Source organism: Triturus cristatus, chromosome 3_2 (assembly GCF_964204655.1).
Source record: "Triturus cristatus chromosome 3_2, aTriCri1.1, whole genome shotgun sequence".
NCBI lineage: Eukaryota > Metazoa > Chordata > Amphibia > Caudata > Salamandridae > Triturus > Triturus cristatus.
Genome location: NC_140584.1, coordinates 1188821747 through 1188849386, shown reverse-complemented (window position 1 = coordinate 1188849386; position 27640 = coordinate 1188821747).

Sequence of the window (27640 nt, the reverse complement as noted above, 5' to 3'; positions counted from 1 at the left end):
GGTGAGAAAAGGCCCCATAATCAGACTGTACGGTTCTGTTATGTTATGTTATGTTATTTTTATTTATACCGCGCACAGCTGCCCCAGCAAAGGGGCGTCCTGGCGCTTTGAGAAGGTGAACACAACACAGCACTAAAAGCGGACAAAAGGAGACGAGACACAACAGATGAGCTAAACAAATAAAAAGGTCTTGATAGCCCGTCTAAACTGAAGGAGCTCATCGATGGCCCGAATTTGTGGAGGAAGAGAATTCCACCAACTCGCTGCCAGGACTCGAAAGGAGCGGCCACCAATTCTGCTCAACTTAAAACGCGGCACCACTGCTAAGTTCTGGCCTAGCGATCTAAGAGTGCGAGAGGGGACATAGGGAATCAGCAATTTCTCCAAGATTTGTGGGGGAGTACCCTTTAGGATTTTAAATGCAAAGCAGAGAACCTTAAATCTAATCCTCTGCTGCACAGGGAGCCAGTGGAGAGAGTGCAGAGTATTGGACACCGAGCATCGCCTAGGCAGACCTGTCACCAGTCGGGCCGCAGCGTTTTGAACCCGCTGGAGCCGCAGAAATTCTGACTGGTTTATCCCCGCCAGTAGGGAGCTGGCATAGTCCAGCCTGGACAGCACTGATGCTTGGACCACCAGCTGTCTTGTGGGTGCATCAAAGAATTTGAGGATGGGTCGAAGTCCTCTGATGATGCCATAGCAAGAAGCCGCCACCTTCTTGGTATGACAGATGAAACTCAGAGAAGGATCACGCCACACCCCCAAGTTTTTTATCTCTGCCGCTGGGAGGGGAGTCACACCCAACTCCGAAGGCCACCATTTGTCATCCCACAAAGCCACCTGTTTACCAACCACCATAATCTCCGTCTTCTTGGTGTTTAACTGGAGACAGTTGGAATTCATCCAGTTAGCCACTTCCCGCAGACCATCACAGAACCTGGGAGCCTCCAGGTCTGAGTCCCCACTCAGTGTGACCGCCAGCTGCGTGTCATCTGCGTAAGAGACCATGGTCAGGCCCCACCGCTTGACGACCGCAGCCAGCGGTCTCACATAGAGATTGAAAAGGGTGGGACTCAGTGAAGACCCCTGCGGGACTCCCTGGTCTAGCGGGTAGGATGACGACTTACCGGGCGGGATCGCCACCTGGAATGACCTATCCGTAAGGAAGGAATGAAACCAGTGCAAGGCGGAGCCAGAAACGCCCACCTCCTCAAGACGCCGAATCAGAATCCCGTGCGAGACCGTGTCGAAGGCGGCACTAAGATCTAATAACAGTAGTGCCGCCGTCCGACCGGAATCCAGCACGGAACGCAGATGCTCGACCATCGAGAGAAGGGCCGTCTCCGTGCTGTGACCCACACGGAACCCGTTCTGGGTAGGGTCGAGAATGTTAAGCCTACCAAGATGGTCTGTAAGAGTGGCATTCACATGGGCCTCCGCTATTTTCGTGGCCCAAGGGAGAAGGGAGATAGGGCGGTAGCTTTCAGGTTTAAGGGGGTTAAGGGTCGCCTTCTTCAGAATTGGCGTGACTACTGCCTGCTTCCATCTAACGGGAACCACTCCAGAAGAGAGAGACAGGTTGATCAAGGACAGCACCGGGGTACGGCAAACCGGTGCCAGGGTCTTGAGTTGGGCTGGTTTCAGCGGGTTTGCCGGAGATCCAGACTTGATTTTGGCGCTGAGAAAGTCAAACACCTCCAGAGATAAGGGGGGTAAGATGGAAAGACATTCCCCCTCACCTAAGGTGCGACCAACCTGCTCTAGCATCAGGAAACCCGTTGGGAAAGTGCGATAGATGGCTTGCACTTTTTCATGGAAGAAAGAGGCCAAACCCTCACAATGTGAGTCCGAGCATATTTCCACTGCAGTTGCTCTCTTCGCCATCAAGTCCTTTAATACTTTAAAAATAAGTTTCGATGGATTGCCAGAGTTCTGAAACTGTTGAGCATAAAAGGAAGCGCGAGTTTGACACACTGCCCTGTGATAAATCTTGACCTTGGCCAGATAACATATTTTCAGATCAGGGTCGTACGACTTCCTCCATAATCTTTCGGCCTGTCTACAGGCCCTCTTAAGAGATGCCAAGGAAGTGTCATACCAAGGGCTCGGCTCCTTCCGGTGACACTTGGACCAACACATAGGAATCAGAGAGTCGAGGGCACCAGATATCCACTCACAGAAGGAGTCGTATCCACAATCAACCTCGGTGAGCGGACCTAAAGGAACCTTCTCGAGCTGATGGTAAAAGTCCTCCAGTCTTAATTTGTTCCAGAGTCGTTTAAGAACAAGTCTATCCTGAGATAGAAAAGGAGAGTCAGACAAAGAGCATGCCGTTTTCACCAGCATGTGGTCTGTCCAAACCAACTGGGAGGAACCAAGAACTCTGAATCCTTCTAGATTTGTGAAGAACGGGTCAAGAATATGACCACCTTTATGTGTGGGGAAAGTAATCATCTGCGAGAGCTTTAGAGCCTCAAGATCCGCCAGAAAGCTCCTAATAGAGGGTAAAGAGGGGCAGTCCAAATGGAGATTAAGATCTCCCACAACATTAAAATTTGCACATCCTAGTGCCTCTATGCTAATATACTCAAGAAGAGCCCGGAGGCCGGTAAATTAATAGCCCAGAGAAGGTAAACTGGTGACTAAACGCTATTTTAAATAGGGCACCCTCACACCCCAAAAATTCAGCGGCTTTCCACTCGCAGGGATAACACCGTTTGGTGGCCATCACAATACCTCCACCTCTAGTCGTCCGATTTAAAGTGAAAATAGCATACTCTGGGGGAAAGGCTAGGTTAATTATCGAGGAGTCAGAGTCCTGGAGCCACGTTTCCGTCAGAAAGAGCACATCCGGCGAACCATCAATAAGAAGGTCGTAAACCTCCTGATGGTGCTTTACCACAGATCTGACGTTTAAGCTCCAGATACTCAGGTCCCGTTGTCCTACCCTCTAACCTGTAAAGGTTAAGAAATAATCTATTTGGGAGTGGGTCCCATGGGCGCAGGAGGTGAATGTGTAACCTCTGTCTCCTGGGGGTAGGTCTCTATGGATCTCCTAATGCATCATGGGAGATCAACTCTTGTAGGGGATGGAGGCCTCTGGATTGGTGGAAGTAAGGTCTCCTAGATTTGTCTAACAAAGAGTCTTACCCCTGGTTCCACTTCCCGCCCATGATGACTTATGCAGTCCTCTGGAGAGGTTGCGGATAAATCGCACTTAACGCCTCCTGGGCTTCAAGTGATCTGAGCACCAGTATTACATTTTGAATTTTACATTTCACAAGGATTTCATTTCGTTTGCAGTCTGAGAATGTCTTCAGTACTCAGCATAGAAGAGATTTCCAAATCAGGATTGCTAGCCCACCTTTTCTATGAATGGCTTCTATGGGGTCAGTTTGATGGCGTGTGGCCACTGGAAGCCAAAGCTGCACTTGTGGGTGGACCCTTCACTAACTGAGGAGGCCACCTGACCCTGTAAGAAACATGGCAGAAAAGTAAGAAAGGATCAAGGGGAGAAGGGTGACAGCGCAGATCATTGGTATCTTCTGTGTCAAAGGTCGTGCGGAGTTCATATACCATCACTAGATTGTTCTTTACATAATAGGGCACCGATATAGGTTCTCACTCTGTAGCAAGTGGCACAGTTTATCCGGTTGGCTGACTTCCATCTTTGGGACATCCAATGTGTCCAACAATGTCTCCAAGATCTCCGGCTCATGGAACATAGTTTGATGATGCTTTGTGACAAGCATGTTCGCCGGGCTTACGACTTTAAATTGTATATATCTTTTTTTGATGCAGGGTCTGGGAATAAAGAAATCTTTCCCTTTAAGATTAGTTTCATGAGAAAAGCTTGTGGCTGTTATGTGAGAAAGGTTATTGTTTCTTAGCTGGTAAAGGAAATTTTCTTCCTATTGCTGAAACAGAAAACATGCAATTTTTTCCTAATCCTCTATATGAGAGTATAGTTCCTTGACTTGATCCAATGGGCTCTTCTTGAATTCCAGAGGTGGGCTGATGGTTAAGAATATTAGTCTTGGTAGGTAGCATGTCAGGAAAGGCACGCCTTCCACTTATAGCTTTACAGGTTTTGGGCAATTTTAAGGTTGTTTCTCCTATTTCTGTCTTCCAGTTCAATCTATTTTCCCTGCATGTTCCAGTAATCCAGAAATCCGGCCTTTTTCTTCGTTTTTGCTTCCAGCCTGTCCTGTGCTACCATCAGTCTAGAACTAAAAGCAGTAATATCCTACCTCGCTGAAAGAACATCTCATACTGTCCTAGCTGTGTTATCTTTGACTAACCTGTTGGGTTGCTTTTCAAAATGGTGTCTAGGGTGGCTTCAGACATTTTAGCAGGCTGTGGACACATGTGCGATTTCTGCCCATCATGACCTCTGTGAGCAGGGCTGGGCTGGGAACCAAAACCGGCCCTGGCAAAGTGCTTGGATGCCACCCCCCTCTACCTCCCCGCCCCCCGGACCAGTAACAAAAATGGCCCCAAAGCAGGTCCAGTCTGTGAGCAGAAGCTATTTAGCAGGCCTCTGGCAAGGCAGGTGGAGTTAGTGAAAATTTAAATTCAAGCTTATTTCAGTAGGTTTGTAGGTGTATAACACAGGTATTTGCAGGGATATGCTGCATGTCAGCATCTTAACTCTATGTCACGTGGTACCCTCTCTGTAGTCTGAGCACAGTGTTGTGAAATTCATTAGGGCACTGTATGGTGACAAAGTGAAAAGCATTATTTGCTTCTTACCAATGCCTGTAGTATGTTCTCTTACATTCCTCACTCCAAGTTAATTGGGATAATACTCAGACATTAATTGTGCATGATCGGTGACATTCGGTGAAGTATGGTCACTTCCAGTAGACACTTCACTATTGGACCTTGTTTTCCTGTGGTAGGACTGCGTCACTAGTACCGTATTCTGGTCAATCTGTGTACTCACCGTATTTTAGTTTTGACTGCTGCCTTTGTTCTCCGCTGCCTTTGAATCGGACCTTCTCATTGTTGGGTGATGCTGAGAACGATACACGTGGCGAGGCTTCTTAGTGAGTATACGCTGCCTGCCTTATTGTTTCAGGTGGGCTTCCGGACTATGTCATCTCCATCTGTACCTCACAGGTCACAAATCCATGGCTTTACTTGACGTGTAGAGTCAAGCCAAGTGCTCCTGGTGTCCGCTCCACCTCATGAACGTTCCACTTCCAGGTCAGGTTGTGCTCTCGCTTCCAGGTCCCCTACAGCATCCAGTGTTTCCATCCTGCAGAGTTTGTTAATGAATCTTATTTTCTCAAAGCCTCAATGTAGGAGATTGGACTACTGGGTGAAGGGGGGGTGATACCCTACTCAAGCAGCAACCACAATTCTTGTCAGCGTGGAACACAAGCAAACCCCAAATTAACCTGTGCTTAATACTTTCCTGGCTTGGCATAGAGCAGTCAGGCTTCACTTAGGGGCAATGTGAAAAGTATTGATGCAGCACTTCAAACAGTAATAAAGCAAAACACAACACAAGAAAAATCCCCCACCAGTTGAGAAAAACAGAGTAAGATGTAATACATTCTTTGCCACCAAATGGACAAAAATCCAATCACTAGATCTGGAGATATGCAATTTTATATATTTTGGTAAAAATAGTGCCTGAAAGCAGAAAGCGACAATTCTTGTTATCTGGTCACGCTGGACTGGGACCATGTCACAAGTACAGACTGACCACAATGAAGCGCTGGCCGGATACAGGGACCAAGTTAGGCCCGCTGAACAAAGTACCTAAAATTCTGGTTGTGGAGCCTTGAGAGGCTGCGTCAAGCAACAGTGGGTCCGAAGAAGTGCCAGCTACGATGCAAGGTCCTGTGTCATCAATGAGGATGCCATTGGTGGAGAGTGTTAGACCTGGCACCATTGGCGTGGGTCTCCCTTCCATTTTTCGCTGTTGTCTCCTCTGTTTTTGCTGGTAATAGATGCTCTGGGCGCTGTGCCACTGCCATTCAGTGCCACAGCGCGAATGCTCCCTGTGTAAATATGACATTTGAATTGGTACATCCATGATTGGCTTATTTGGTTTAACTGTTAGTCCCTAGTAGCGTGGCCTGTGTGTGCCCAGGGCTGGTAAACCAAATGCTGCTGGTGGGCCTGCAGCGCTGGTTTGCGCCACCCACAGAAGCAGCTTGTAAAGTGTGTCTCAGACCTGCCACTGCAGAGTCTGTGTGCAGTCTAGGACTGCCATCTTGGCTGTGAAGTGCACCCACTTCCCAGCCCCTGGACCTTCCCTTGGCATCATGTAAGCCACCCTCTGGTAGGGTGCATTGTAGGACATGCCCTGGTGTGTGTAGCATGTCCTGGTAGTGAATTACACCCAATTTCGTTTTTCACTACTGTAAGGCTACCTGTTCTTCATAGGCCAGAATGGGAGGTTTGGCTATTACATTCTACAGTCCTAACTGACCCAAAGAACATGGTAGAAAAACTAATTTAGTATGCCTGGACTCAAGTGAAGTTTATTTTTATATTCTGTGTTTGAAAATACCACTTTTAGAAAGCAGGTGTTTTCTTGCCTAAGCCTTCCAGTGTGCTCTGCTGTTATGTGTATTGGCTGTCTGGTTTTGGAGGGACAGGGCAGGCTGAGTCAGACCTGGGTTGAATAGAGAGATCTGCATTGGAGTATGGGGAGGGGTAGCTCCTTGACCTGAATAGGGTTGTGCCTGGCAAGGTGAATGCTGGCTCCACCTCCCACTGTGCGTCTGATGGCAGACCCCCTCTTTCTGAAAGGAAGGATGCAGCCTGGTAAACAAAGTGCTCCAGGGCTGGGCAGAACTGGTTCTGGCTGGGTTCAGTGACTTGTAGCTTCTGAGAACAAAGACTTTTGGGGTATAAATATCTGTGCTGAAACGCCTACAATTGGTATTGCTTCTGGACAACAAGAAGAACCTCTGTCTGTGCAACTGAAGGAATCTGCAGGAGGTGACTGTCCTTGTGCTTGTTTGCTGTTTCTTGGATTGGCCTGCAGTGGTTACTACTGGACTTGGAAGAAGAGGAAAAGGACTTTGAAGGAACTTTTATTTTATCTTGCTACAGCAATCACCCAAGGGCTAGAAGGGAGCTAGCCTCCTGCTGGAGTCTCAGGCACATCAGACGCCACCATCAGCTTCCTGTTTCCTCCCAGCGAGGATTTCTATCTGCAGGTGAGGCTCCTGTGAGTTCCAGGGCCTCTAGTTCTACTCCAGAGAAAAGAGTGCTGAAAATCGTCGCTAACGCCCGTTTGCGAGCCGCCACAGCTGAAGCGCGTCCGAAAAATCATCGCGCTGCTGCCGCTGAGCGCTCACTGCTGGACATCATCGCATCACATGTTTGCGGGCTAACCCGAAGATCATCGCATGTTTGCGGGCCTCCAAGTGCTCTCTAACCAAAGATCATCGCATTGAGTTCCTCGCTTCACGACATCGCAGCGCGGACGTCGAGCGTCTGTCATTTTCATCGCATTGCATCAGGATCGTCGTTCCCTCGCGGCGCGCCATTTCTTTTCATCGCAACAAGATCGCACACGCAATAGGCTCGGCGCATCATCCTCCCTTGCGGCAAGGATTTCAATGCATCGCCGGCTTAGCATGGAGAAGTTTGTCGCTTTGTCTTGCACACAGATCAGCGCATCATCCTCCCTTGCGGCAAGGATTCAATGCATCGCTGGTCACGCGTGAGGAAAATCATCGCTACAGCTCCTTAGCGACATTTTGGTTGCTTTGCTACAGAATCCAGATATTTTGTGAGTAAAAGGGTCGCAGAGACCACTGCCTTGAACTGAACTCCTCTTTGCACACTTTGAACTATTTTTGCAGCCTTTCAAGAGTAACCCTATTTTTCTAGTATTGTGGATTTTTACTGTTATTGGTCTTGTATTAAGTCTATACATAAAGATACTTATTTTTTATAACTACTTGTGTGGTGTCCCTTTGTAGTGTTCCTCACTGTGTTACTCTGTATGGTTATAAATGCTTCACACACTGCCTCTGAGATAAGCCTGGCTGCTCGTGCTACGTTACCACAGGGTTGAGCAGGGGTTATCAAAGGGTGTAGCCCGCTTACTCTGACTTAGGAAGAAGGGTCCCTACTTGGACAGTGGCCAGCCATTGCCAACTAGAGACCCCCATTTCTAACAGAGAGTTACAATGCTAAGTTCTGCATTGAGGATGCATCGCGCAACAGCAGTTTAGAGGAGCTGTGGGCTGCGATGCGAGGTCCTGTGTTGGGGATACGCCACGCAGCAGTGATTTTGATGCAGAGCTGCAAGGAGATGCGGACTGCTGTATCAGTTCTGCCCTAAAGACCACATCTTCCTCCCCACTATCCAGGGTCCAGGACTGGGGTGGCACCACTAGGGGGCTAGAGTTCTGGAGGTTTCCACCCCCAGAGATGTTTGGAATTTCCTGCCTCCCGGCCCTGGCCTCTGCTTGTCTGGAGGCACAAAAGACTAGTGTGAAACCCTTTGTGAGTGTGCTGAGGCATAGCCTTTGTGATGTACAAGTGTGGCAGGTGAAAGCTCCTACACCCATTAAGTCAGAAAAGGCCCATTCTGTAAATGCCTATCCTCTTTGTCTCTCTCTCTCTCTGGGAGCAATACACAAAGACCAACTGCCAGCTACACCTAATCATGTGTACCAGAATACAGACTGCAGGCACCAACCGGTTGTGGCAAGAACATAACAACTTTCTAAAAGTGACATTTTGAGAACTGTGTCTTAAAATCCGACTTTACAATTAAAGAGGGTTTTAAATTACAATTTCTTAGACACCAAACTCGATAGTATGATCTGCTCCAAATTGAAAGTTATCAGTTATTAAATGTAATGTCAATCAATCAATCAATCATAGCATTTGTAAAGCGCACTACTTACCTGTGAGGGTCTCAAGGCGCTGGGGGTAAGAGGTGCTGCTACTGCTCAAAATGCCAGGTCTTGGGTCTGCCGTAGGTGGATGGGGAGGGTGTTCCAGGTCTTGGCGGCAAGGTGGGAGAACGATCTGCCACTGGAGGTCGCTCTTCGGATGCGGGGGACTGTGGCGAGGGCGAGGTTGGCGGAGCGGAGCTGGCGGGTGGGGGTGTGGAAGCTGAGTCTTCTGTTGGGGTACACTGGTCTGGTGTTGTGGAGTGCCTTGTGTGTGTGGGTGAGGAGCTTGAAGGAGATCCTCTTGTAGACGGGGAGCCAGTGCAGGTCTCTCAGGTAGGGTGTGATGTGCCTGCGGCGAGGGATGTCGAGGATCAGGTGTGAAGAGGCGTTCTGGATGCGTTGAAGCCATTTCAGGAGTTTGGCCGAGGCTCCAGCGTAGAGGACGTTTCCATAGTCCAACCTGCTGCTGACAATGGCCTGGGTGACCCTTCTTCTTGTTTCGGTGGGGATCCACTTGTAGATCTTGCGGAGCATGCGGAGGGTGTTGAAGCAGGAGGAAGAGACGGAGTTGACCTGCTTAGTCATGGAGAGGGTGGAGTCGAGGATGACCCCTAGGTTGCGTGCATGGTCGGTGGGTGTTGGAGCTGTTCCCAGTGCGGTCGGCCACCAGTAGTCGTCCCAGGCCGAAGGGGTGGGTCTGAGGATGAGGACCTCCATCTTGTCCGAGTTCAGCTTCAGTCGGCTGTTCCTCATCCATTCGGCGACGGGCTTCATTCCTTCGTGGAGGTTGGTTTTGGTGGTGTGGGGGTCCTTGGTGAGGGACAGGAACAGCTGGGTGTCATCGGCGTAAGAGATGATGTTGAGGTCGTGCAGTCAGGCGATGTGGGCGAGCGGTGCCATGTAGATGTTAAACAGCGTTGGTCTGAGGGATGAGCCCTGGGGTACACCGTAAATGATCTCGGTGGCTTCGGAGCGGAAGAGGGGGAAGCGGATGCTCTGTGTTCAGCCGAAGAGGAAGGAGGTGGTCCAGTCCAGGGCCTTCTCTTGGATCCCGGCGTCGTAGAGGCGTGTGCGTAGTGTGCAGTGGCAGACCGTGTCGAAGGCGGCTGATAGGTCCAGGAGGATGAGGGCCGCGGTTTCTCCGTTGTCTAGCATGGTCCTGATGTCGTCGGTGGCGGCGATGTGGGCAGTTTCGGTGCTGTGGTTGCTGCAGAACCCGGACTGGGACGGGTCCAGGATGCTGTTCTCCTCAAGGTAGCGGGTCAGTTGTTTGTTGGAAGGTCTTCTCGATGACCTTCACCGGGAACGGGAGCAGGGAGATAGGCCGGAAGTTCTTGAGGTCCTTGGGGTCCGCCTTGGGTTTCTTGAGTAAGGCGTTGATCTCGGCGTGCTTCTAGCTCTCCGGGAAGGTAGCTGTCTCAAAGGAGATGTTGATGGCTTTCCGGAGATGGGGTGCGATGGTGGTGCTGGCTTTGTTGAAGATGTGGTGAGGGCATGGGTCTGACGGAGATCCGGAGTGGATGGTGTTCATGATCTTGATGGTGTCGTCGTCGTTGATGTTGGTCCAGGAGAGCAGGCAGTTGGTGTGGAAGGTGGTTGTGGGGGCGGAGGTCTCAGTGGTAGTCGAGGCAGTCGTGGCGTTGAAGCTGTCGTGGATGTATGCGATCTTGCGATGGAAGAAGGTGGCCAGCGAGTCGCACAGGTCCTGCGAGGGTGGGATGTCATTGGTGTTGGAGCTGGGGTTGGAGAGTTCCTTCACGATGTTGAAGAGCTCTTTGCTGTTGTGTGTGTTGTTGTCTAGGCGGTCTTTGAAGGAGGCTGTTTTGGCGGCTCTGGTGAGGTGATGGTGTCTGCGGGTGGCGTTCTTTAGGGCTGCGTAGCTGTCCGGTGTTTGTTCCCGGAGCCAGTTCTTCTCTAGCTTCCGGCAGGTTTGCTTGGAGGCCTGGAGGTCTTCAGTGAACAAGCTGGCTTTCTTGCTTTTGTGGCTGTTGGAGGGTTTCTTGTACAGGGCGAGGGTGTTGGCACAGTCGTCGATCCACTGTCTGAGGTTGCGGGTGGGCGGTGTTGGGATCGGTGGGGTCGGCGGGTGGGCTCTGGGCGAGGGTGGTGGTTAGCTGGTCTTCGCTGACTTTGCTCCAGCAGCGGCGAGGCATCTGTTGGGTGCGGTGGTGTGTGGTGGGTTTCCGGAAGGTGAAGTGGATGCAGTGATGGTCGGTCCAGTGGAGTTCAGTGGTGTGGTTGAAGGAGACGTGGGGGCTTGCGGAGAAGATGGGGTCGAGCGTGTGGCCGGCGGAGTGGGTGGGTGTTGTGACGAGTTGTCTGAGTCCGAGATTGGTTAGGTTGTAGATCAGGATGGTGGAGTTGGTGTTGTTGTTGTTCTTGAGGTGGAAGTTCAGGTCCCCCAGTAGGATGTAGTCTGTGGAGGCGAGGGCGTGTGTGCTGAGGAAGTCGGCGATGTAGTAGCTGAACTGTGGTCAGGGTCCGGGGGGTCTGTAGATGAGGGTTCCTCTGAGGGTGGTGTTGGGGTCGGTGTGGATCTGGAAGGGCAGGTGTTTGGCGGTGCTGAGGGTGTTGTCGGTGTTGGTCGAGACTCTGAGAGTGTTCCTGTGGACGATGGCGATTCCTCCTCCTACTCTGTTGGTGCGGTCCCTGCGGGTGATCTTGTAGCCTTCCGGGATGGCTATGGCGATGTCAGGTGCCGAGGAGGGGTTCAGCCAGGTCTCCGTCAGGAAGGCGACATCTGGGGTGGTTGAGTCGAGTAGGTCCCAGAGTTCAATGGCGTGTCTGCGTGCGCAGCGGGTGTTGAGAAGAATGCATCTGAGGTAGTTGGGTTCTTTCCTGGTCGGTGTGTTGGCGGGCCTGATGCTGGTGAAGCTGCAGTTCCAGCAGGAGAAGGGTCCTTGGGTGTACTTCGGGGTGGCCAGGAAGCAGGTGTGGGATCGTCCGGTGTTGAGTGGTTGGAGGGTGCTGGAGTCGTAGCGGAGGCGGGCGTCGTGGTGTTCGCGGGGGCCAGGAGTCCTGGCGCTTGGCGCTGTCCAGGCGCGGACGGTCTTGCCTTAGGCGCGCCCGCTGCGCAGGTCCGCAACGTGCCCGCTGCGCGACCTCCATATAAGGGGAGGTGGGAGGGAGGAGCAGCTGGGAGGCGGGAGCAGGGCGGCGAATGGGCGAGCGGTGGGGCGGGGACGCAGGGACGGAGCGGCGGGAAAGAACGGGTGAGGGCGACAGGGGGAACAGAAGGCAGAGACAGGACACAGAAGATAGAAACAGTAACAGGAGGGGAAGAAAGCAAATTAAGGCAAATCACAACAGACAAGCACAAAACGATACAGCAGCAGTGCAAATAGGCAAATACAGAACAGAGCAACACAGCAGCGTGGGGAGCGACCTGCCTGAGAGCAGGGTCAAAGGTCGCTCCTTTCACCGCTGCGCGGCCTCCATATAACGGGAGGTGGGAGGGAGGAGCAGCTGGGTGGCGGGAGCGGGGCGGCGAATGGGCGAGCAGGGGGGGCAGGGCCGCAGGGACACAGTGGCAGGAAAGAACAGGTGAGGACGGCAGGGGGAACAGAAGGCAGAGACTGGAAACAGAAGATAACAAGCATTAAAAATGCAATAGGTCTCGCCTTTGATTAAGTTAAAGCCATTTGCTTTGCTATACAATACCATTAGCAAAGCAAATGGCTTTAACTTAATCAAAGGCGAGATGTATTGCATTTTCAATGCTTGTTGTTACAGCACCTACATTACCTACTGCTGCCTCTTTGCACTGCCAAGTCAGAAGTTTGCAGGCCAATGCCTTCTATATAGGGTCAGTACACATGACAAGGCCTCTCGAACTACAGGTAGCGGATTCAGACACAGAATGACCTGTGCCACTTGCCTGTAGACACGCAAGCATCCATCTGCCAACACCTACTCCATCCTGAGAAACTCAATGCTTGGAATTACAAAGGTTTTGTTTTTTTGAAAATAAAGAGCCTGAGGCAGTTCTGAGCTGGTGGACATCTCTTTGAAACCATCCTAGGAGCTACCACAATGACAGAGTGTAGAGGCACAGGGTTAGGTGTGCAACCAAAAAACAAAAAAAAGAAATGCCTCAATAGCGATGTGTGATCCATGACACTAAACAACCAGCCCTGTACCATCGCAATAACCACACAGTGCAAAGTCAGACCCTGCTTTCTTGATGGATGGCTGCTGCAACCACAACAACTTTGGTGAGACCCTACCTCCTGCAAGATTTAATGGCCACAAAACATCTATTTCATCAAGACATGCATCTATGGAGCTCAAACTCTCGAGCACTAGAAGGGCCGTGGTTAGAAAGTCAACAGTCCTAAGACACAACTTTGGCACATGGGCGACCTCCCACTACGACCCGCATGGGATGTAGCCATCAATGACACAGGAGGACATTCAGTGCCCCCAACATCACTGGTGCCAGAGGCCAACTCGCCACAGTTACGTCTGTATTTTACTCGCAACCAGAGGACTGGACACCAATGTTCTCTGCTTCCACCACGGTACCCTTGCAATGGCACTGCGCCTACCCTCCACATATGAACACCGCCTCATAACCAGTCCAAGGCCCACGGTACAAAAAACAAGTAATGCCATAGACCACAAAGGTGACCTTCATTACCATCCGACCAACCGACGCCTTTGAGACATGGTCGAAGGAATAGAGCACACTGCTATTCTTGAGGGGGGGGGGCGGCAGCAGAGCCCCTTGCAGGGTTTGAGGGCGCAGGCTAGTAACCTGGGCTCAGGCCTGAGGCTGGGATGACCAGGCACCATTTGTTAGTTGAGTATTAATGGAGCTCCCGTCGTGTATTGGTCACTGCATTCGCTTGTTTTTAATGCCCTGGGGAGGGAAGTTAACATGCAATATTTGATCACACCACTGGTATCATCAGACAGACTTCTATATAACATTTAAAACGCGTTATTCTTAGTCGCCGACTCTAAGGAGCGGGCCTTGGCTGATCTGTCCCACGGGCTTGAACTCTGAACGTGTCTTCTCCATGGAACCCTTCCACTGGTCCCCTGTGAGCGCGTGCTGCACACTGCTGCGCTGGAATCCCCAGGAGAGAGCCGGAGTAATGAACAGATTATTGTGGGATTAGGGGGCCTGTTTCCTTCTTGTCGACATCATTCGTAAACATTGTTTCGACAGCTGGGGGTGGGGGGGGGGGGGCAGGGAGATAGCGCCGCTCATAAAGACTTCCCTTAAGATTGTGCTGCATTCAACCAACACAACACATCTCCCAAAACCTTGTAGAAAGATTCGTTTAAAACCTGTAGGCCCGCATGGCGCTGTGGGGTTAAAAAAGATGACACGACACGACGTATTTGAGCATGTGTAGAAAAGCGACTGGGAGTTGGAAATTGTGCAATTGTAAATACCATGCCCACTTTTCCTTCAGTAAAAGGACTGTCTATTACACCTTTGCCAACCATTTTATTCAGAAGTGTTTTGTTCCTAAAGTTACGACGGTGCGATAAGACCCGAAGTCCAGCCAGATCAAATGCCTCTCATACCTTAGGTTCTCAGACTTGGCAGCCGAGTTTGAAAAGATGTATGAGCTTTCTCCTGTGTGAGAAAGAGTGCCAGAGGCAGCTTCGTAACCCCTTTAGCATAGCACCCCCCCCACCCCCCCCCCCCACATCAGGAGGAGTTCCATTACGAAAACATATGCAGTGCAACATCTGGGCGTCTCAATGTCAGGTTGTCTAATATGTTTAACTCCCAACGAGTGAAGGATTTGAATCCTCAAACTGTATTAACGCTTTGCTTCCCTTTTCCGTGTGAAAGTTGTGCTTAACATCCCCGCAACTCCTGACATTTACAAATGTAGGTCGTGGTTCGTGTAGCGCTCGGTAAAGAAACTTGGAAAAAGTAAGGCATGATGCTTGGGGACAAAGCTGCTTCAGTGCTCCGGGGCATGTTAGCGCAAAAAAGTGAAGAAAAAAGTGCAATGAAGGGCTGTGTCTACTGCCGCTGGTAAGAGATCCAATCCCGCAGGGCGTGGATAAAAGGAGACAGGGTGGCAACAAGCAGCGGGTGGCATGCCTACAGTGCAATCATTGCACTGGCTTTGGCATAATTTGTGACGCACAACGACACGCACAAATGAAAAGCTAAGGTGGAGCTGGGACGAGGCATTTGGAATTGTATCGATTCCAAAAAGCCTCTTATGACGAGGCAGCACATGAGCGCATGCGCTGCCTACGTCAGGCCGAGCCCTAAAAACAGTAGCAGGAGGAGAAGAAAGCAAATTAAGGCAAATCACAACAGACAATAAGGTAACCTAATGTTATCCAATAGCAGACGTAGGCCTAGCACTAGTGAAACACAAATGTAAAATGTTTTCACTACTAGGACATGTAAAACCTACAAGTACATGCCCAACGATTTAAATACACTTCACTCTACTCTATGGGCTGTTTGGGCCTACCCTAGTGGTAACCTATATGTATTAACAACAAAGGTTTGGGCCAGGTGAAAGGTTTATTTTGCCAGGTTGAAATGGCAGTTTAAAACTGCACACACATTCTGCAATAGCAGGCAGAAGACATGTTAGACTACTTTAGAGCCCGGACCCCCTAGGATGCTCCCAGCCCCGCACCCCCACAACGCCTACAATCAAGACTTGATGCTATAACGGTGGGTAAAAACGGCCATGTTTATTCATCAACATCAACACAACTAAACATGACAAATTCAAATTGCTTATTTACACAGTTATACATTGCCCAATTCAATATTTACACTTTTAATATTGGCAATCCTAAAACAATCAGTATAACCTACTGACATTCTAAGACCTTCCATCACTCCCGCACCAAGGGGCCCTCTGGCTAGCATTCCCCAATTGAGAAACCACGCAAGGCGCAACCCACCTGCGTCCTTGAGAGGTGAGTCCCAGCCCTCTGGTCCTTGTCCGCCATTTTTAGGGCCCACCCCTCTACCACCAGGCTGCCAAGGGGGCTCGTAGGGAATAACCAGGGGCCGCTGCCCCCTACCCTAGCTTGTGACCTGGAGCCCTTGCCTCCCCTGCCGGGGTCCCCATTCTCTGTGTGGGGAGCTTACCATTTCTCCCCCTCAGTGCTGGCCTGGGGAGTATGTAGGAGGACTCCCGTTATCCGTGCGATTCAATCTTGCTGTGGTCTCTTTACCGCTTACCCTACCCAAATACCTAATCTCAGGGACGGGTGGGCGGGAGATTCGTCGAGGTTGGATGCCCGGGGCCAGCGCTGGAAAGAAAGAGGATGGAGTCTGGGGCCCCCCAGCACAAATAGGCCTCCAGCTCCTCCCCCCCTCCCCATCAGCGCCAGTCCCGGCCGGAACTGCGTCATCACCCGACCCGGAAGGACTTCCCTCTGTTGCTGGTCGCCAATCGGGCTACCCCAGCAACCTCGGAGGTGGGGCTGGAATCCCAGGTGGCCGGGACCTAATGGCGCGCTCTTCAATTTAGTTTAGCTTAGTTAGTGCTACAGGCCCATTAGTAGCATTTAACCTACTGGCCTTGGGTACCTATAGGACTTCTTTACTAGGGACTTATAAGTAAATCAAAGGTGCCAATTGGGTGCAAGCCAATGTTGCAATGTGTTAAGGAGTGAGCACCCGAACTTTCACGCTGGTTAGCAGTGGTAAAGAGTACAGAGTCCTATGGCCAACAAAAAAGAGAGGAACAAAAAATTGAGGAATATACAAAACGTTTGGGGAAGACACCCTAAGGCTGACAGGTTCAACAGCAAAAAGCAAACACAGGAGGGCACGCGGTAGCTTCCAGGAAAAGCCACCAATGATACGTTAAGAGCCATGAAACTGAAAAACTTTGCTAAACCCACACCCGTCATCCAGATCTAAAATCGCATTGTAGGTGCGTTCAACAAGGATAAAACATTGTCGATCTACGATAATCATCAAAATACAACAAGGTATAATTAGGCTTCCCAATTAGAGCTCGGTTCCTTTCTATTCTTCATCACGTTTGAAAAAATCCAAGTTGAAGGACAATAGGTGCCCGCGCGGCCATTGTTGTGGAGAGTGGAGCGCGCGCGCGTGCATGTGACGTGCCGCGTGACGAGGGGGCTTGAAATCCAAACTATGTAAATACAAGGATTGCAGATGACACGCTTGACTAATGCTGTGATAAGAATGAAAGTTCTGTAATTGCAGCACAATTAATTATTGATTTTCCCGCCACACTATTGAGCGCCATGGAAAGAATAATGTGGATTTTTGAAATAATTATGACAAATGTAATAACTCAACGTGCTTCTTAGAATCGCTGGCTTCGTGAATTGATTATGCTGTCTTTTTAATCACGTGAATTAATTGACGAGCCGTAAATGAGATATTGGAAAAGCGGTAAGGGAGCGCTTGTTATGCGAAGTTTATTACTCGTCTCAGACGCCGGTAACCCTCGTGAAGGGCACTCTAGAATGTCTTCGATTCCATGGGCCATCTTTGGGTCCATGAACCTCACAGGGTCGTCATCTTTTCTCAGCATAGGCAGGGCCAATGGAATTATGCGATTCAGCTTCCGTGGTATTTTCCGCATAATTACGAATTTTCCACTTTACCATACAATCCATCACAATCTGCAGATTTTAACGAGCTCAATCCGATCAAAACGTTACTTAAAATGTGGTGAAGTGTTCCCGCGCAGTGGAAGACCCTTTGAAGAGCTGGACTGGTCCTCTTTCCGTTACTTATTGCGGGTTTTGCTTCTTAAACTGGTACTAATGAGGAAAAGTAGTTGACTGCGCACTGTTAACCACCTGTAAAAATGACTAAATGATGAAGCAATACTATCACAAACTGTCCTGTGTTATACCGCATAATTTGCCTTTTATTGCCATACAATTTGATCCTCTCTGCAGCATAATTATAAGCCAGATGGACAAAGCATGTCAGCTGTCACAAACGGTCCAATTCGCAGAATCAAGCCTTTTGTGGGCGCAAAAATGCTTTTTGAAATTGCTCTCCCCAGTACTGCGTCATTACATTTAATGGGAGAGTCCTGGCACTCCCCAGTACTGCTTCATCACATTTAATGGGAGAGTCCCGGCACTTCCTGCACTCCCCAGTACTGCTTCATTACATTTAATGGGAGAGTACCAGTATTCCCCACTACTGCTTCATCACATTTAATGGGAGAGACCCTGCACTTCCCAGTACTGCTTCGTTACCTTTTTGGGAAAGTCCCTGCACTCCCCAAGTACTGCGTCATTACATTTAACGGGAACGTCCCTGCACTTCCTGCACTCCCCAGTACTGCTGTATTAGATTTAATGGGAGAGTCCCTGCACTTCCCAGTACTGCTTCATCACATTTAATGGGAGAGTCCCTGCACTCCCCAGTACTGCTTCATTACATTTATTGGGAGAGTCCCTGCACTTCCTGCACTCCCCAGTACTGCGTCATTACATTTAATGGGAGAGTCCTGGCACTCCCCAGTACTGCTTCATCACATTTAATGGAAGAGTCCCTGCACTCCCCAGTACTGCTTCATTACATTTAATGGGAGAGTCCCTGCACTTCCTGCACTCCCCAGAACTGTGTCATTACATTTAATGGGAGAGTCCTGGCACTCCCCAAGTACTGCTTCATTACATTTAACGGGAACGTCCCTGCACTTCCTGCACTCCCCAGTACTGCTGTATTACATTTAATGGGAGAGTCCCTGCACTCCCCAGTACTGCTTCATTACATTTAATGGGAGAGTACCAGTATTCCCCACTACTGCTTCATCACATTTAATGGGAGAGACCCTGCACTTCCCAGTACTGCTTCGTTACCTTTTTGGGAAAGTCCCTGCACTCCCCAAGTACTGCGTCATTACATTTAACGGGAACGTCCCTGCACTTCCTGCACTCCCCAGTACTGCTGTATTAGATTTAATGGGAGAGTCCCTGCACTTCCCAGTACTGCTTCATCACATTTAATGGGAGAGTCCCTGCACTCCCCAGTACTGCTTCATTACATTTATTGGGAGAGTCCCTGCACTTCCTGCACTCCCCAGTACTGCGTCATTACATTTAATGGGAGAGTCCTGGCACTCCCCAGTACTGCTTCATCACATTTAATGGAAGAGTCCCTGCACTCCCCAGTACTGCTTCATTACATTTAATGGGAGAGTCCCTGCACTTCCTGCACTCCCCAGAACTGTGTCATTACATTTAATGGGAGAGTCCTGGCACTCCCCAAGTACTGCTTCATTACATTTAACGGGAACGTCCCTGCACTTCCTGCACTCCCCAGTACTGCTGTATTACATTTAATGGGAGAGTCCCTGCACTCCCCAGTACTGCGTCATTACATTTAATGGGAGAGTCCTGGCACTCCCCAGTACTGCTTCATCACATTTAATGGAAGAGTCCCTGCACTCCCCAGTACTGCTTCATTACATTTAATGGGAGAGTCCCTGCACTTCCTGCACTCCCCAGAACTGTGTCATTACATTTAATGGGAGAGTCCTGGCACTCCCCAAGTACTGCTTCATTACATTTAATGGGAGAGTCCCTGCACTTCCTGCACTCCCCAGTACTGCTGTATTACATTTAATGGGAGAGTCCCTGCACTCCCCAGTACTGCTTCATTACATTTATTGGGAGAGTCCCTGCACTCCCCAGTATTGCTGCAATACATACAAAGGGCGATTACCTGCACTTCTCAGCACTCCTGCAATACATTTAAAGGGATAGTACCGGCACTTCTCAGCACTGCTGCATTGCATTTAAGGGGAGAGTACCGGCACTTCTCAGCATGCTGCATTGTATTCAAGGGAAGAGAACCGGCACTTATCAGCACTGCTGCATTGTATTCAAGGGGAGAGAACTGGCACTTATCAGCACTGCTGCATTGCATTTAATGGGAGAGTACTGGCACTTCTCAGCACTGCTGCATTGCATTTAAGGAGAGAGAACCGGCACTACTCAGCACTGCTGCATTGCATTTAAGGGGAGAATACCTGCACTTGTCAACACCGCTGCATTGTATTTAAGGGGAGATAACCAGTACTACTCAGCACTGCTGCATTGCATTTAATGGGAGAGTACCGGCACTTCTCAGCACTGCTGCATTGCATTTAATGGGAGAGTACCGGCACTTCTCAGCACTGCTGCATTGCATTTAAGGGGAGAGTACCGGCACTTCTCAACACTGCTGCATTGCATTTAAGGGGAGAGTACCGGCACTTCTCAACACTGCTGCATTGCATTTAAGGAGAGAGAACCGGCACTTATCAGCACTGCTGCATTGCATTTAAGGGGAGAATACCTGCACTTGTCAGCACCGCTGCATTGCATTTAAGGGGAGAGTACCGGCACTTCTCAACACTGCTGCATTGCATTTAAGGAGAGAGAACCGGCACTTATCAGCACTGCTGCATTGCATTTAAGGGGAGAATACCTGCACTTGTCAGCACCGCTGCATTGCATTTAAGGGGAGAGTACCGGCACTACTCAGCACTGCTGCATTGCATTTATGGGGAGAGAGCCGGCACTTCTCAGCACTGCTGCAATACATTTACAGGGAGAGTACCGGCACTTCTCACCACTGGTGTATTGCATTAAAGGGGAGAGTACCTCCACTTCTCAGTACTGCTGCATTGCATTTAAGTGGACAGAACTGGCACTTCTCAGCATTGCTGCCTTGCATTTAAGGGGAGAGTACCTCCACTTCTCAGTACTGCTGCATTGCATTTAAGGGGACAGAACTGGCACTTCTCAGCATTGCTGCATTGGAATTAAGGGGAGAGAACCGGCACTTCTCAGCACTGCTGCATTGCATTTAAGGGGAGAGAACCGGCACTACTCAGCACTGCTGCATTGCATTTAAGGGGAGAATACCTGCACTTCTCAGCACTGCTGCATTGTATTTAAGGGGAGAGTACGGGCACTTCTCAGCACTGCTGCATTGCATTTAAGGGGAGAGAACCGGCACTGCTGCATTGCATTTAAGGGAGAGTACCGGCACTTCTCAGCACTGCTGAATTGCTTTTAAGGGGAGAGAACCGGCACTACTTAGCACTGTTGCATTGCATTTAAGGGGAGAGTACCGGCACTTCTGCATTGTATTCAAGGGGAGAGAACCGGCACTTATCAGCACTGCTGCATTGCATTTAATGGGAGAGTACTGGCACTTCTCAGCACTGCTGCATTGCATTTAATGGGAGAGTACCAGCACTTCTCAGCACTCCTGCAGTGCATTTAATGGGAGAGTACCGGCACTACTCAGCACTGCTGCATTGCATTTAATGGGAGAGTACCGGCACTTCTCAATCTCAGCACTCTTGCACTGCATTTAAGGGGAGAGTACCGGCACTTCTCAGCACTGCTGCATTGCCTTTGATGGGAGAGTACTGGCATTACTCAGCACTGCTGCATTGCATTTAATGGGAGAGTACCGGCACTTCTCAATCTCAGCACTCTTGCACTGCATTTAAGGGGAGAGTACCGGCACTTCTCAATCTCAGCACTCTTGCACTGCATTTAAGGGGAGAGTACCGGCACTTCTCAGCACTGCTGCATTGCCTTTTGATGGGAGAGTACTGGCATTACTCAGCACTGCTGCATTGCATTTAATGGGAGAGTACCGGCACTTCTCAGCACTGGGTCAGACTGATTTGCATATGGCCATGTCTGAACTGGGGTGGCAGAGTGGGCTAAAGAACGGTGATGGATCAAACCCAGATCTGTTGACTGGGTGTGAGTGTTTGATTGGTTCTGATGCTCCGTCCATCACCACCCCCTTTTGTACCGCTTTGTTCGCCCTAAGTTGGCAGGGTATGCTCAGACGTGAGTCCCTTGCTGACTTCGCCACTGGATTATGATGGCTGAAATGCCAGAAACCGGTCCTAGGAAGCTTGTTTCTGGTCCAGGGAAGACATGGCTTGGCAGTTCGGGCTGGACTGTTCCCATGAGGCACAGGGTCAGACTGGTTTGCATACGGGCATGTCTGAACTGGGGTGGCAGAGTGGGCTAAAGAACGGTGATGGATCAAACCCAGATCTGTTGACTGGGGGTGAGTGTTTGATTGATTCTGATGCTCCGTCCATCACCACCCCCTTTTGTACCACTTCTCAGCACTGCGGCATTGCATTTAAGGGGAGAGAACCTGCACTGCTGCGTTGCATTTAAGGGGAGAGAACCTGCACTGCTGCGTTGCATTTAAGGGGAGAGAACCTGCACTGCTGTATTGCATTTAAGGGGAGAGAACCTGCACTGCTGCGTTGCATTTAAGGGGAGAGAACCTGCACTGCTGCGTTGCATTTAAGGGGAGAGAACCTGCACTGCTGCGTTGCATTTAAGGGGAGAGAACCTGCACTGCTGCATTGCATTTAAGGGGAGAGAACCTGCACTGCTGCATTGCATTTAAGGGGAGAGTACCGGCACTTCTCAGCACTGCTGCATTGCATTTAAGGGGAGAGAACCTGCACTGCTGCGTTGCATTTAAGGGGAGAGAACCTGCACTGCTGCGTTGCATTTAAGGGGAGAGAACCTGCACTGCTGTATTGCATTTAAGGGGAGAGAACCTGCACTGCTGCGTTGCATTTAAGGGGAGAGAACCTGCACTGCTGCGTTGCATTTAAGGGGAGAGAACCTGCACTGCTGCATTGCACTTAAGGGGAGAGAACCTGCACTGCTGCATTGCATTTAAGGGGAGAGAACCTGCACTGCTGCGTTGCATTTAAGGGGAGAGTACCGGCACTTTTCATAAGCAAGCAAGTACTATAAAGGGTGAGGCCCTGCTCTTCTATATCTCCATTTAACGCAGTGATTCAAACATTCATCCAGTCAACCCGTGTGCAAAAAATGAACTTCAGAGCAGCGTGCAGCCCACTGACCAGGACCCCACAGGGTCAATCCGAGCAGACCCTCCGCGGCTGGCGCTTTAGCAAACTCCTAGATGCAAACTAAAGCCGCTGGATCCCAACACAGCGAAACTGATTCTGCAAGTTTTTGTCTGGTGTTCGTCTGAGTCGGACTAGGAAAAAGTAAAAGTTATGACCATCTGATCCATAAAGCAGGAGGTGCACAGAAATGTACGTGATGCATCAGGCGCGCAACACCCATTGGGCTCACCGGGCTTCAGCCCCCCCCCCCATCATTTGTGTCAGCCCGGCTGAGACAGCCTCGCGGGCTGGCGTCCGTCTAATTGCAGCCGCACCCGAGTACTTCACAGGTCTTTAAAAGACCATTTACTCGTTAATGAGGCTTTTGTTGTGTTTTCAGCCCTTCTTACAGCCACCCTGCCTATGGCTGGAAGACTTGGCACCCCCGAAATCTTTTTCAGCCCCCCTCGAAATCTTTTTCAGCCCCCCCCCCCCGAAATTTGGCTCTAGTTGCCCGCCTGTGATGCATACAGTAGAGGCACTGACGTGTTAACGCAGAACTTGTGCGTGCGATTAATTTAGACCAATCGCATTCCCCGGGGAGTGGTCAGGGAATACGTAACTAACTCGCACACGTTACTTGGTAGGACCATACATAGATTTTGTAATCGTTTTAAAAGTTATCTGCATACGTATCTTACAACTGACAGGGCCTGAAACGGCTCGTGCAGGAAAGATTGGAAGGAGCTCTTCCCACAGCTGCCATTACCAATGAGTGTTAAACGATCCCCGCTGGCATCTGTTGTGATCTGTTGTGATCTGCAGAACATGAGTGTAAATCCCTGCAGCCGGGCAACTCAGGCTTCCACTACTACGAAGTCGGTAAATCGAATTCCATTGAATCGGTTGTAAGTAACACTAGTTATTGATAGCGCTTAGAAACAGGAAAACACTACATCCATTAAGCTGCTATGAATATTTTTATAGTGCGGAAGCGAAAAAAGATAGTTTTAGTAAACCAAAGGGAAAATTGAAAATTGAGCATTGTTATATTGTATGGAGACCAAGAGAGTACAGCATGTACGGTAGGCGGGCAGCATGCCAGTGGCGTAGCTAGAGCTTGTGGCGCCCGGGGCTATCCCTCAGATTGCCGCCCCCCCCCCCAGGGGGTGGGGGGGGAATGGGGGGAGGGCATGCACTTCAAAGAGGTCCGAGAGACAAGTAGTATCGCCGCTAATAGTTACCTTGATCATGCAAGTTACATGCACATACATGACACGGTCCAAGGCTACACAGTTGAATACACCGGTGACTGGCAGTACAAAAGAGAACACACAGACTGCATGATCTATCTGGGGACTCAGAAAAACCGCATGTGACATCCATCAGAGAGCTGCGTGAACAATTACCTGGTAATCCCCTCAACACAATGCAAACATGCACATACATGACACTGTTCATGTAACCTTCATCTACAGCTGACATTAAATGACCATACATCATGGTCCCCCCCCATTAAAGCAGTGGGGACCTGCACAAACGTGATGTGCTCTGTGGACCCAAAACCAACTTAACAGTGTTGAAGCCTGTGATGCTTTACCTTTCAAAAACAGCAAATTAATTATTCACAGGGAATGACTCACTGTGTGCCCTTAAAACTAAACGCAGCAAAAGGGGTCAGTCAGCTTCACCTTGCCAACACAGACCGGATACAAAGCCCACTCTGGTGGCCCCAAAGGCAATAACCAGGGGTCGCTCCCTGTCATTTCTTCCAAGCAGCAGCAACCAACTCCTTGGGAATGAAAAGACATGTGCTCTTGGTACCCAAAACCAGCTTGTAATAGTGCATCTCTCCTTCAAAGCAGCCTCAGCACACACATGGTGCACAGCCTGCCTGGGGGCCCAAAGCTAAAATACAGGGAGGGGCGACACATTATGATCACAATCCTTAAACACAGTCAAATCGCCCCATGCCACCAAATTGCCATGGTAGGATTTCCTCTCTTTGCCCCTAAAAAACAAAGTACACCATTGGTTGCAGACAAATCGCCCCATGCCACCAAATTGCCATGGTAGGATTTCCTCTCTTTGCCCCTAAAAAACAAAGTACACCATTGGTTGCAGACAAATCGCCCCATGCCACCAAATTGCCATGGTAGGATTTCCTCTCTGCAGGACCCCGTGGGTGGGGAAAGGCACCAAACAATATCCAGGGGACTGCATCATCATTACCTTTGAGGACCCATGGGTGGCAGACTATGTCACCTCTTGGGAACAACTGAACCTAAATGGAAGCATTAGAATTAAACCCCTCTCATTTTTCTATCCTCTCATTCAAACCTCAAACAATAACTTCTCTGAGGACCCCGCTTTTCCTCGGGTGGAACCACCTCAGCGCCAACCAACTTTCTATGACAACAGACAATATGGCGCCTCCCGCTTCCGGGAGCAGGAAAACCCTTGGCAAATAGTCAATCCACGTCATCAGGGACTAAACTGGGGAGAATGGGGATACCAACAGCAGAGGATGACTCGCAGAGAACCGCCCAGATGGGATCCCTGGTACAACATTCCAACAACAAATAGATATAGTCCTCTAGAAATGGTGGATTGACCATCAAGGGACCTAGAATATATTACCCCAAACCTGCCACACTTCCCTTCCTTAAGCAACAACATTGTCACGACCCCACCAATTTCAGTCCCGAAAGTGAATCCCCACACAATACCTTTTTTATTTTGGAATGTGGCGGGCCTACGAACAAAGATCGAAGACCCCGTTGCCGTTAATTTCTTAGAACAAGGCAAAATAATTTGCCTTCAAGAGACCTGGGCAACCTCAGAGCTCCATTTATTGGGGTACAAAACTTACTCCTCATTTGCTACTCAAAGCGCAATAGGTAGACCCAAAGGAGGCCTGACAATCTACATCGCCAACACCCTATCACAGTTAAAAGTGACCAATCTTTCCACCGATTCTAACTGTCAGATATTCTCCCTCTCCTTTGCAAATGAGGACACTATTACCCTTGTCAACTCATATAACAACCTAACGGAAAACGATTTCCTGACTTTTGTCTAAGATATGCAGGAGAGACTAAGATCCTTTCAACACAAGGAGGACAACTCTAAAATGATCCATCTTATTTGGGGAGGTGATTTCAATATTCATCCCTGCCAAATGGCAGATACCCAATGTTGCGGATTTGCAGACGACAACGACGTTCCACTAGCCCATTTCGTCCACAATAAATCTGGCAACGCTCTGAATAACACACTGTCAGAGTTTGACTAATTTATCGCTAATTCCCTGAAGGCGGAGAAAAATCAGTTCAATCCAACTTACGTGGCTAGAGGCCACCAGACAACAGTGGACTACATCCTGCTGTCCCATGGTCTCGCTACAAAAGTCACAGATCACCAAGTAATTGGCAACACACTAAGTGATCACTATGCACTAAAGATTGAATTCCATCCATCTGAATACAGATCTAAGGTCACTGATATAGCAACTGCCCTCGCTCAAGACAGCCTGCAACTGCGCAAACATAATGGTTATTCCATAAAATGGGAAAAGATTGACCCACAAAATCTCACAAAAAAATTAATTAACCAGGCGTACCCATATATTCTTAATTGTTTGGACCTAGCCCTAAATCATACGGAAGTCCTACTGAACTTCGCAGAAATTCTGACAGTAGCCAAGAGACTACTCACGGGGAATACAACCAACAAACATACAGAAAGGAAAGGTTGGTCTAACCACAACTGTACGAGAGCCCTAACTGATCTAAAATCTGCCCTCCACAAAAAACCAAGAGACGTGGGCCTTATTTAATCTCTAAGAAGAAAATACAAACTGGAACGCAAACTAAAACTACAACAAATTAAAGAGAAACTCTGGAATGACCTAGACAAGAGCTCCCAATCAAAAAACAGCAAGGATTTCTGGAGAACGATTAGATCCCCATTCCTCTCGGACAACAACTCTCCCAAGATAGAGGTCGCTATAGATGAGGGAACTTGGATTGCTCACTTCGAAAACATATTCAAAGACCAAGGAACCACAGACCATCCATCTCACTTCCATAATGAAGTACAATATCCAATCCCAATTTCTTTTGACATCTCCAAAATCTTGGCGGCTTTGGAAAAAAGTAAAACAGGGAAAGCCCCGGGGCCTGATGGCGTCCCTGTGGACCTTTTTAAATTTAACCAGGAGCTCTGGGCACCTATCTTGACGAGAGTATGCACAGCAGCAGCCAGTGAGGGCATTTTGGACTCCTGGACCAGATCAATCATGGTCCCCATCTTTAAGAAAGGGGACCGACAGGACCCAAAATGCTATCGTCCCATATCCCTCCTGGACTCCCTTGGCAAACTGGTGGGGAGGGTCATTCTGGAGAGACTACATCAGTGGAGTGAGGAAAAGCGTATCATCTCGGACCTACAATTCGGCTTTAGAGAAGGCCTCGGGACAGTAGAGCAGGCACTTAACCTTAGCCTTATAATGGCCAAATACACGCATGCAAAGAAATCAACGGTATACATGGTCTATGTGGACCTGTCTGCCGCTTTTGACTGCGTCGCACATTCCAAATTATGGACAGTCCTAAGAGCAATGAACGTGGACCCCTCACTGCTGGATCTTCTTAGAGAGCTCTACTCCAGGGCCTCGGCTAGAGTTCGGTTCGGAAAGAACGGTGAGCTGACGGCATCATTTGGCGTGGAGCGTGGAGTTAGGCAGGGCTGTGTTCTGGCCCCCTTCCTTTTCTCGCTCTACACAAATGACCTGGAGGAGGAGATGCTGAGGGGGGCTCAGGACCTCCCAAAAATGAAACAGAGACCGATTCCAGCGCTCCTCTATGCGGATGACGCTGTCATCCTGGCCCGAACGCCGCGCGAACTCCAGCTCTC